An 8,491-nucleotide genomic window follows, 5' to 3' on the forward strand; every position below is an offset into this window, starting at 1 on the left:
CCTGAGTCCTCCACTGGGTTAAGGAACCCTCCATCTCCAGTTCTGGAAGACAGGGAGGTGAAGAAAGCCTCTCCATGGCTGGAGGTCGGCCTTGAGATCGAATCTTCCAAAGGCCTGTTTTTCCCCCGCACACTAAGACGTGGGGGGGTCAAGTAGAAGCCGTGAAATGTCTGCCCAGGGATGAAACAGAGTCCAGCAAAGATGTGCCCCATTTCTCTTTCCTGCTGCACCCTGTCTGCCGTCCGAGGACTGCCCTGATCCGGTGTGTCCGTTTACTTAAGCACGTCCCTTGTGCCTGGTAAGAAAGTTCTGGAGTGTTCTTGTTTAGTTCTCATATATTTGTTCCAACATAGCTTATCTTTCTGGTTGTCAAGTTCATATTTGACCAAGCGATGTGCTTACTACATCGTATCAGAGGCTTCCCTGACATCAAGCCATTCTTACATTTCTGTAAGAGAAACACTGCACATCGTGTTTCTTCTATTTAATAGTAGCTGATTAAATTTTTCACACTTGTATTCAGAAGTGATGTTGCTTTACACATGATTGTTTGTGCTTTTTTACATATTATTATCCTGTCATCCTGGTTTCCAGTTTCTTCTTTGTACTAAAACAGAACAGGTGATATTGGAATGAAAAGTTCCTTCAAAATTGGAAAAAAATTTACCTATGATGTCAGGTACATCTAGAACCAGGTCTTTGGTGGAAATTGTTTTCCAAAATTGCCCATTCCTTCCTTGGCTATTGACTTATTCGGCATGTCTACTACTTGTCCAGTTAAAGCTGATGACAAAGTTCCTCAGAATGTTATCCTCACGACTGAATTTTTTATAAGGAAATGTTTGTGTATAACAGCACTCTTGTAATTTTGAAATTCCACTGTACCTCTTTTATATCTCATTTTTCATTTGTAGTTTTCTTTTGTGTGTGTTTCTATATTTCCCTTATTTTCTGAAATGTTCAACTTTTTATTTTCAAAGAATTATTTCATTAAATTTAAAACCAACATACTGCTTTCAACTGGGCTTGTTATAAAAAAAAAAAAAAGTTTCCCGCCTTGACCTTTATTTGAATCCCTCTCATTTTAACAAAGTGGGTAATTTAACAAACTGCCCTCAAGATCTGAAAGACTAAGCAGTGAAAATAAATAGAGGTATAAAAGTCCTAAGCAATATACCATAAAACCTCAAATTGTGAGTAACTTGTTCAGCGAATATTCTGCAAGACAGGCAAACATTTTTTTTCCAATATATGAAATTTATTGTCAAATTGGTTTCCATACAACACCCAGTGCTCATCCCAAAAGGTGCCCTCCTCAATACCCATCACCCACCCTCCCCTCCCTCCCACCCCCCCCATCAACCCTCAGTTTGTTCTCAGTTTTTAAGAGTCTCTTATGCTTTGGCTCTCTCCCACTCTAACCTCTTTTTTTTTTCCTTCCCCTCCTCCATGGGTTTCTGTTAAGTTTCTCAGGATCCACATAAGAGTGAAAACATATGGTATCTCTCTTTCTCTGTATGGCTTATTTCACTTAGCATCACACTCTCCAGTTCCATCCACGTTGCTACAAAGGGCCATATTTCGTTCTTTCTCATTGCCATGTAGTACTCCATTGTGTATATAAACCACAATTTCTTTATCCATTCATCAGTTGATGGACATTTAGGCTCTTTCTATAATTTGGCTATTGTTGAGAGTGCTGCTATAAACATTGGGGTACAAGTACCCCTATGCATCAGTACTCCTGTATCCCTTGGGTAAATTCCTAGCAGTGCTATTGCTGGGTCATAGGGTAGGTCTATTTTTAATTTTCTGAGGAACCTCCACACTGCTTTCCAGAGTAGCTGCACCAATTTGCATTCCCACCAACAGTGCAAGAGGGTTCCCGTTTCTCCACATCCTCGCCAGCATCTATAGTCTCCTGATTTGTTCATTTTGGCCACTCTGACTGGCGTGAGGTGATATCTGAGTGTGGTTTTGATTTGTATTTCCCTGATGAGGAGCGACGTTGAGCATCTTTTCATGTGCCTGTTGGCCATCCGGATGTCTTCTTTAGAGAGGTGTCTATTCATGTTTTCTGCCCATTTCTTCACTGGGTTATTTGTTTTTCGGGTGTGGAGTTTGGTGAGCTCTTTATAGATTTTGGATACTAGCCCTTTGTCTGATATGTCATTTGCAAATATCTTTTCCCATTCCGTTGGTTGCCTTTTAGTTTTGTTGGTTGTTTCCTTTGCTGTGCAGAAGCTTTTTATCTTCATAAGGTCCCAGTAATTCATTTTTGCTTTTAATTCCCTCAGGCAAACATTTCTAAAAAATTTTAACTTGATAAATGAGCAATGTCTTGCAATATGAGTTGTACGTGATGCTAAACATCACATGATCACAACCGAGCCAATGGTTCTCCCTCCCTCTCTCTCTCTCACTGCAGGATTGTGTGGGTGATCATCTCCCATGTTCAGATGCTTGGTCTCAGGCCATGGTGTTTGGCAGAAATCGGTGATTTTTCAGCACGTTGGAAGGTGCCCACAACTGGCACTGGTGTCTTTTCTGTCACTTCAAAGCACCTGTGGACAGTCCTTTGCTTTTCCAGACAAGAGTGAGCTTAGGAACACTTTGCTTCATTCTAGGTCAGGCTGCCTGCGAATATAGACCCTTTCCTCTGCTCCCTTATTGCCAGTTACAGTAAACACAGTCTATGACAAGAGTTTATTAATATCGTACTGTAGTCAACATCTGTGCGAGCATATACAATGGCCCTCATGCAGAAAAAGAGTCCATTGAGCTAATAGACAGCAGTGATTCTGTTAGTGATAGCGAAAGCCTCCCTACACAATAACCCTCCTCTCTCTTGTCTCCCTCACACCAGCCACAGAGGCTTTCAAATGTAAGTGCAGGTTAATTTATTTTTTTTAAATATTTTGTACTTTCTTTATTATGTTGTATTACATCACAGTATCGTAACATTTTATGTGAATATTTTGGGGTTGTGGAATGAATCATTTGAGTCTCCATTATTTCTCATGGGGAAATTCGCTTTGATATACAAGCGCTTTGGATTACAAGCATGTTTCTGGAACGAATTATGCTCGCAAAGCAAGATTTTACTATAATTGATATTCTCCAACTATTAGATCTGCATAGGCTTTTACACCCAAGAAGAGAGTATTTTTCACAAACACACGTAAGACATTCTAAAAATAGAGGCTGCATTAAACTGTAAATGTAGTCTCAATAAATTTCAAAGGTTAAGATGTCAGCTTGTGGCCAACTGGCATGTTCAGCCATGATGGTGCCTGTGGCTCCCCCAAAATCTAGACTCACGCTTCTTCCCACCCACAGAGCACAGGTTCCCTCTCCCTGAGTGAGACAACCTGAAGGCCTATCCAGTTATTACCTCCAGCTCCAAGTCTGAATGCTGTTTCCTCCAGCAGGCTCCTCTTGTATGCAAAATATCAATACGATGACTGTAGTTCCAGTCTGCCACAGACAGTCCCTGTCAGTGACTGTTGTCCCTGCCTCTCATTTGGTAAAATCAATTCAGATTTTTCATTTTTTTTTTTATTGAAGAACTACCATTATCGACAGTTGCATTGAAATAAGCGAGGAGGGCATCAGTAGACATCTATGTTGTCGTAGTCCTGTCTGGGTGTGCAACACAAGCAGCTAGCAGACCAAGTTTAACTTTAAATATGAAAGTGAACCAGTGATGATCTACCCTTTTTCATGAGTGTCATGCACGTGGATGTGCGTATAGCTCTATACGAGTTTATCTTGTTGGCCTCAGGTAACTGTCCCCATAATTAACATACAGAACTGGGATTTTCTGTGTCTGTAAAGCAATGCCCACCCCCTCTCATCCTTTTTTAAATGTTATTTATATGTTTTGAGAGGGAGAGAGAGAGCATGTGCTCTAGAGAGAGAGCCGGAGAGGGGCAGAGAGAGAAGAGAGAGAATCCCAAGCAGGTTCCATGCTGTCAGTGCAGAGCCCGAAGCGGGGCTCAATCTCACAAATCATAAGATCATGACCTGAGCTGAAATCATGAGTCATGTGCTCAATTGATGGAGACACGCAGGTACCTCTATGCTCCCTCATCCTTAACACAGACAACCAGTAATCTGTTTTTAATACCTGCGGCTAAGTTATTCCACAAATGTCAGACATTTGTGAAATGCTTTTGGAATTTTATAATAAAACATTTAGACAAGAATGATTTTTAAAGTAAATATTTAATGAAGAGTTAAATAATTAATTTGTATTTCTCAATCAACTTAATGGTGACTATATATCACACAAAATATTTGTGAGCATTTGCCAACTGCCATGTGAACTGTAGTGTCCCAAGAGACCATGAGAAAACCGAAGATAAAAATCTCATGGAGCACCACCATCTACTTTAAGAGTTAGAAAATATGCAAGAAGATGAACAATCAAGATGTATAAGTGCATTTCATATCACTTGATGAAACATGGCTTTTCATTTGGATCAAATGACCCTTGATTCTGTTGATCTGAAATTCCAAGATTTCTTGTCTGCAATTAAAAGTAAAGTATTAGCTGGGGTGCCTGGGTGGCTCAGTTAGGTGTCTGACTCTTGATGTCAGTTCAGGTCATGATCTCATGGTTCATGGGATCAAGTCCTGTGTCTGGCTCCGCACTGACAGTGTCGAGCTTGCTTAGGATGCCCTCTCTCCTTCTCTCTCTCTGCCCCTCCCCTGCTCATACTCTTTCTCTCAAAATAAATAAATACACTTTAAAGAAAAATAAAGTATTAGCTTTTCAATGTGTTGGCCCATTGGCAGAAGAACTTTGCAGACATAGAACCGATGTGAGCTTTGTATCAACAGCATCGTATGAATCAAACAAAAAAAATATTTCAATTCAAGTAATGGCTCAAAGTTTTAGAGTAGTTTGTAGAATCAAAGTAAAGTTTTTGAGATTCAATTTGTTAAAAATGAACTATCTAGGGGCGCCTGGGTGGCTCAGTCGGTTGGGCGTCCGATTTCGGCTCAGGTCGCGATCTCGCAATCTCGCGGTCCATGAGTTCGAGCCTCGCGTCGGGCTCTGGGCTGATGGCTCAGAGCCTGGAGCCTGCTTCCGATTCTGTGTCTCCCTCTCTCTCTGCTCCTCCCCCGTTCATGCTCTGTCTCTCTGTCTCAAAAATAAATAAACGTTTAAAAAAAATTAAAAAAAAAATGAAATATCTATCATTTTGGTAAATTTTACTATAAACCCCATTCAAGTATTCAATGCTGGGGATAAAAATAACAGCTCTGCAGCAATATTCTGAATGCAAATTCTGATAAAGTGCAATGCTAAAGAAAACGAAGCTCATGAAGTTTACAAAGAGCTGTCCTTGGGATTGGTCACGGAGCATGAATAATTAATACGTACAACCCTAACAAGTTATGAGAGTCTACCAACCAAAAGAGAAACTGGTTGTTGAGATTTATACATCCTTAGAATATTCATTCACTATGATTGTAAGTGAACTACGAACTTGTGACCACATCGATTTAAACAGGAAAGAAGAAGAAACCTTGGGCAGGACAGTGCTTTTTCCCTTTGGTGCCACCGTTACTCAGATTGAGAAAGTGATTGAAGGTGAAGGAATGGCTGTAAATCAGTTTGTCAACAAGTGTTGTCAATTTGGGTGATATTGCGTTCGAGAGCAGGTGGCAATCTGTAACCAAAACGATTCCACAGTGGAGTGCTAGAGATCTGTAGCCTTTTGTGTTTCGATAGATGGAATTATTGGAAACAAAGCTGCAAAGTGAAGACCAATCCAGTTACTTTGGATTGAGGAAAGCAAAGGAAGACGGGACAATTGCGTTACAAGAGTCCAAACAATAGACTGGACTTTATGTTGAACATCTACAGCTATGTTGTGAATTGCCTAGCTAGGGAGAAGCGATATTGCCATAGAGCTCTTATTTTTATTTTGGATATATTCACATTCTCTACCAGAACAGAGTTGAAAGGGAGACGTTTCACAACCCGAACCATCTCAGAACAGTCAGAGGAATCATGAGAAGGTGGCCTCCCTGGATCATGTCTGGAGAGTGGCTAACATTGTGCCAGCTTCAGAGACTGGAGGGAAAGTGAGCCCTTCAGAGGTTCTCATTCTATTCCCAGCTTGCTCAGCAGCTGGTGATGAGAAGATACCGCAACAATGATCAAGCCCTGAGCAGGAAAGCCTCCTCCAACGATCTTTGATACTATCTCTGCCTCTTTCTTGAAAGCATCATGGATGCCCTCAGACCTCTGGTGATGAAACACAAGATCATAAAAAGAGGACCATGAAGTTCATCCGGCACTGGTCAGACAGATACGTCAAAATTAAGCGTCGCCAGCAGAAACCCAGGGGTACTGATGATAGGGTGTGCAGGGGATTCAAGGGCTAGATCCTGATGCCCAACGCTGGTCCTGGTGTGGCTTCCAGAAGTTCCTGGTCCACAACGTCAAGGAGCTTGAAGAGCTGCTGACAAAAGTGCAACTAATCTTATGTGCTGACACTGCTCCCAATGTCTCTTCTAAGAATGGCAGTTCCATTGTGGGAATGGTGGTAAAATTGCAGTAAAACCATTCATTTAAAATGGATAGAGGCAAAAAAATAATAATAATGCCTAAGAAAGTATGTAGGCTTGCATACATACCATTTTAATGCAAAAATACTAGAATATTCTCCACTTAGCAGAATTTACTCTGAACTACCAGAGATTTTCCTCAATTAAAATATGTTCTGAAGGGCGACATCAATTACAAGTGTCACCTCACACCTGTCAGAATGGCTAAAAGCAACAACACAAGAAGCCACAGGTGTTGGCAAGGATGGGGAGGAAAAGGAACCCTCGTGCACTGTTGGCGGGAATGCAAACTGGGTGCAGCCACCATGGAAAATGGTATGGAGCTTCCTCAAAAAGTTAAAAATAGATCTACCCTATGATCCAGGAATTGCACTACTAGGTATTTACTCAAAGAATACAAAACAACTACTTTAAAGGGATACATCTACCCCAATGTTTATAGCAACATTATCAACAATAGCCAAATTATGAAAACAGCCCCAAAGTCCATCCACTGAAGAATGGATAAAGACAATGTGGTGTGTGTGTGTGTGTGTGTGTGTATTATATATATAAAATATAGAGTGAAATATTACTGAGCCATAAAAAAGAGTGAAATCTTGCTATTTGCAACCACATGAATGGAGGTAAAGAACATAATGCTAAATGAAAAAGGTCAGTCAGAGAAAGACAAATACCATATGATTTCACTCCTATGCAGAATTTAAGAAACAAAAGAAATGAGCATCAGGGAGAAAAAGAGAGAATCAAACCAGGAACCAGACTCTTAACTATAGAGAACAAAGTGATGGTCACCAGAGGGGACAGTGGATAGGGGGGTGGGTGAAAAAGGTGATGGGGATTGAGGAGAGCACTTGTCCTAATGAGCACAGGATATTGTACGCAAATGCTGAGTCACTATATTGTACACCTGAAACTAATATCATACTGTCTGTTAACTAACTGAAATTTAAATAAAAACTTGGAAAAAAATATGTGTAGGAAGCAAGCTGTTAAGATGAACATTTTAGAATGTTTAGGAACAAATGGAACAAGTTTCAACAACATTGACATTAGTAAAACGTCACAGACTGCTTTTAGCCTGTACCATCTCTTATTATATTTGACATGGTTGGCTTATGAATTTGGATTTGGGTCACATCTACCATACTTTGAACAGATAATTGTTCCAGACTTCACACACACACACAAAAGGGCCCAATTCATTTTATGAGGTTAGTGTCTTCTCAGTTCTTAAACCAAATGAGATTCGTGCAAATGAGCAAACATTTCTAGATCTATTTAACTTGTGAATATAGATGCAAACATTGTAAATCAAATGTAGGCAACTAAATTCGATGGTGTGTTTAGAAATATCTCATGAATATTTAAATAAGTGGAGAAAAATTAACCTGGAGAGAGAACTGAACTTCATCAGTTTGATGAAGAATATAACAAAAGGTTTTTTTTTTTTTTTTTAATTTTTTTTTTTCAACGTTTATTTTTGGGACAGAGAGAGACAGAGCATGAACGGGGGAGGGGCAGAGAGAGAGGGAGACACAGAATCGGAAACAGGCTCCAGGCTCCGAGCCATCAGCCCAGAGCCCGACGCGGGGCTCGAACTCACGGACCGCGAGATCGTGACCTGGCTGAAGTCGGACGCTTAACCGACTGCGCCACCCAGGCGCCCCAATAACAAAAGGTTTTAGTAAACACTTACGTGATGAAGGAAATGTAGACGCATTCCATTTAAGTTGGCAATGAAAAATAATATTCACGGTCACCACTTCATTTAACCTAGTGTTGGTGAAGGATCAGAAGAGAAGACAGAAAACCATATTTGTGTGCACATGACATCATCACGTATGCAGGAGAAACATCAGAATCACCAGATAAGCTATCGAAACCAAGAGCGTTCAGCCACTTT

General features: G+C 40.5%; 1 non-coding gene across 1 annotated transcript; it reads left to right on the plus strand.

Moving 5' to 3' along the window:
* The first annotated feature begins 6,035 nt into the window (after nt 1–6,035).
* Nucleotides 6,036–6,173, plus strand: LOC123607791. Its single transcript, XR_006716929.1, has one exon. It is a non-coding gene; the product is annotated as a small nucleolar RNA SNORA7 (small nucleolar RNA).
* The last annotated feature ends 2,318 nt before the right edge of the window (nt 6,174–8,491 follow it).

The sequence above is a fragment of the Leopardus geoffroyi genome, chromosome A2, assembly GCF_018350155.1.
Source record: "Leopardus geoffroyi isolate Oge1 chromosome A2, O.geoffroyi_Oge1_pat1.0, whole genome shotgun sequence".
Classification (NCBI taxonomy): Eukaryota; Metazoa; Chordata; class Mammalia; order Carnivora; family Felidae; genus Leopardus; species Leopardus geoffroyi.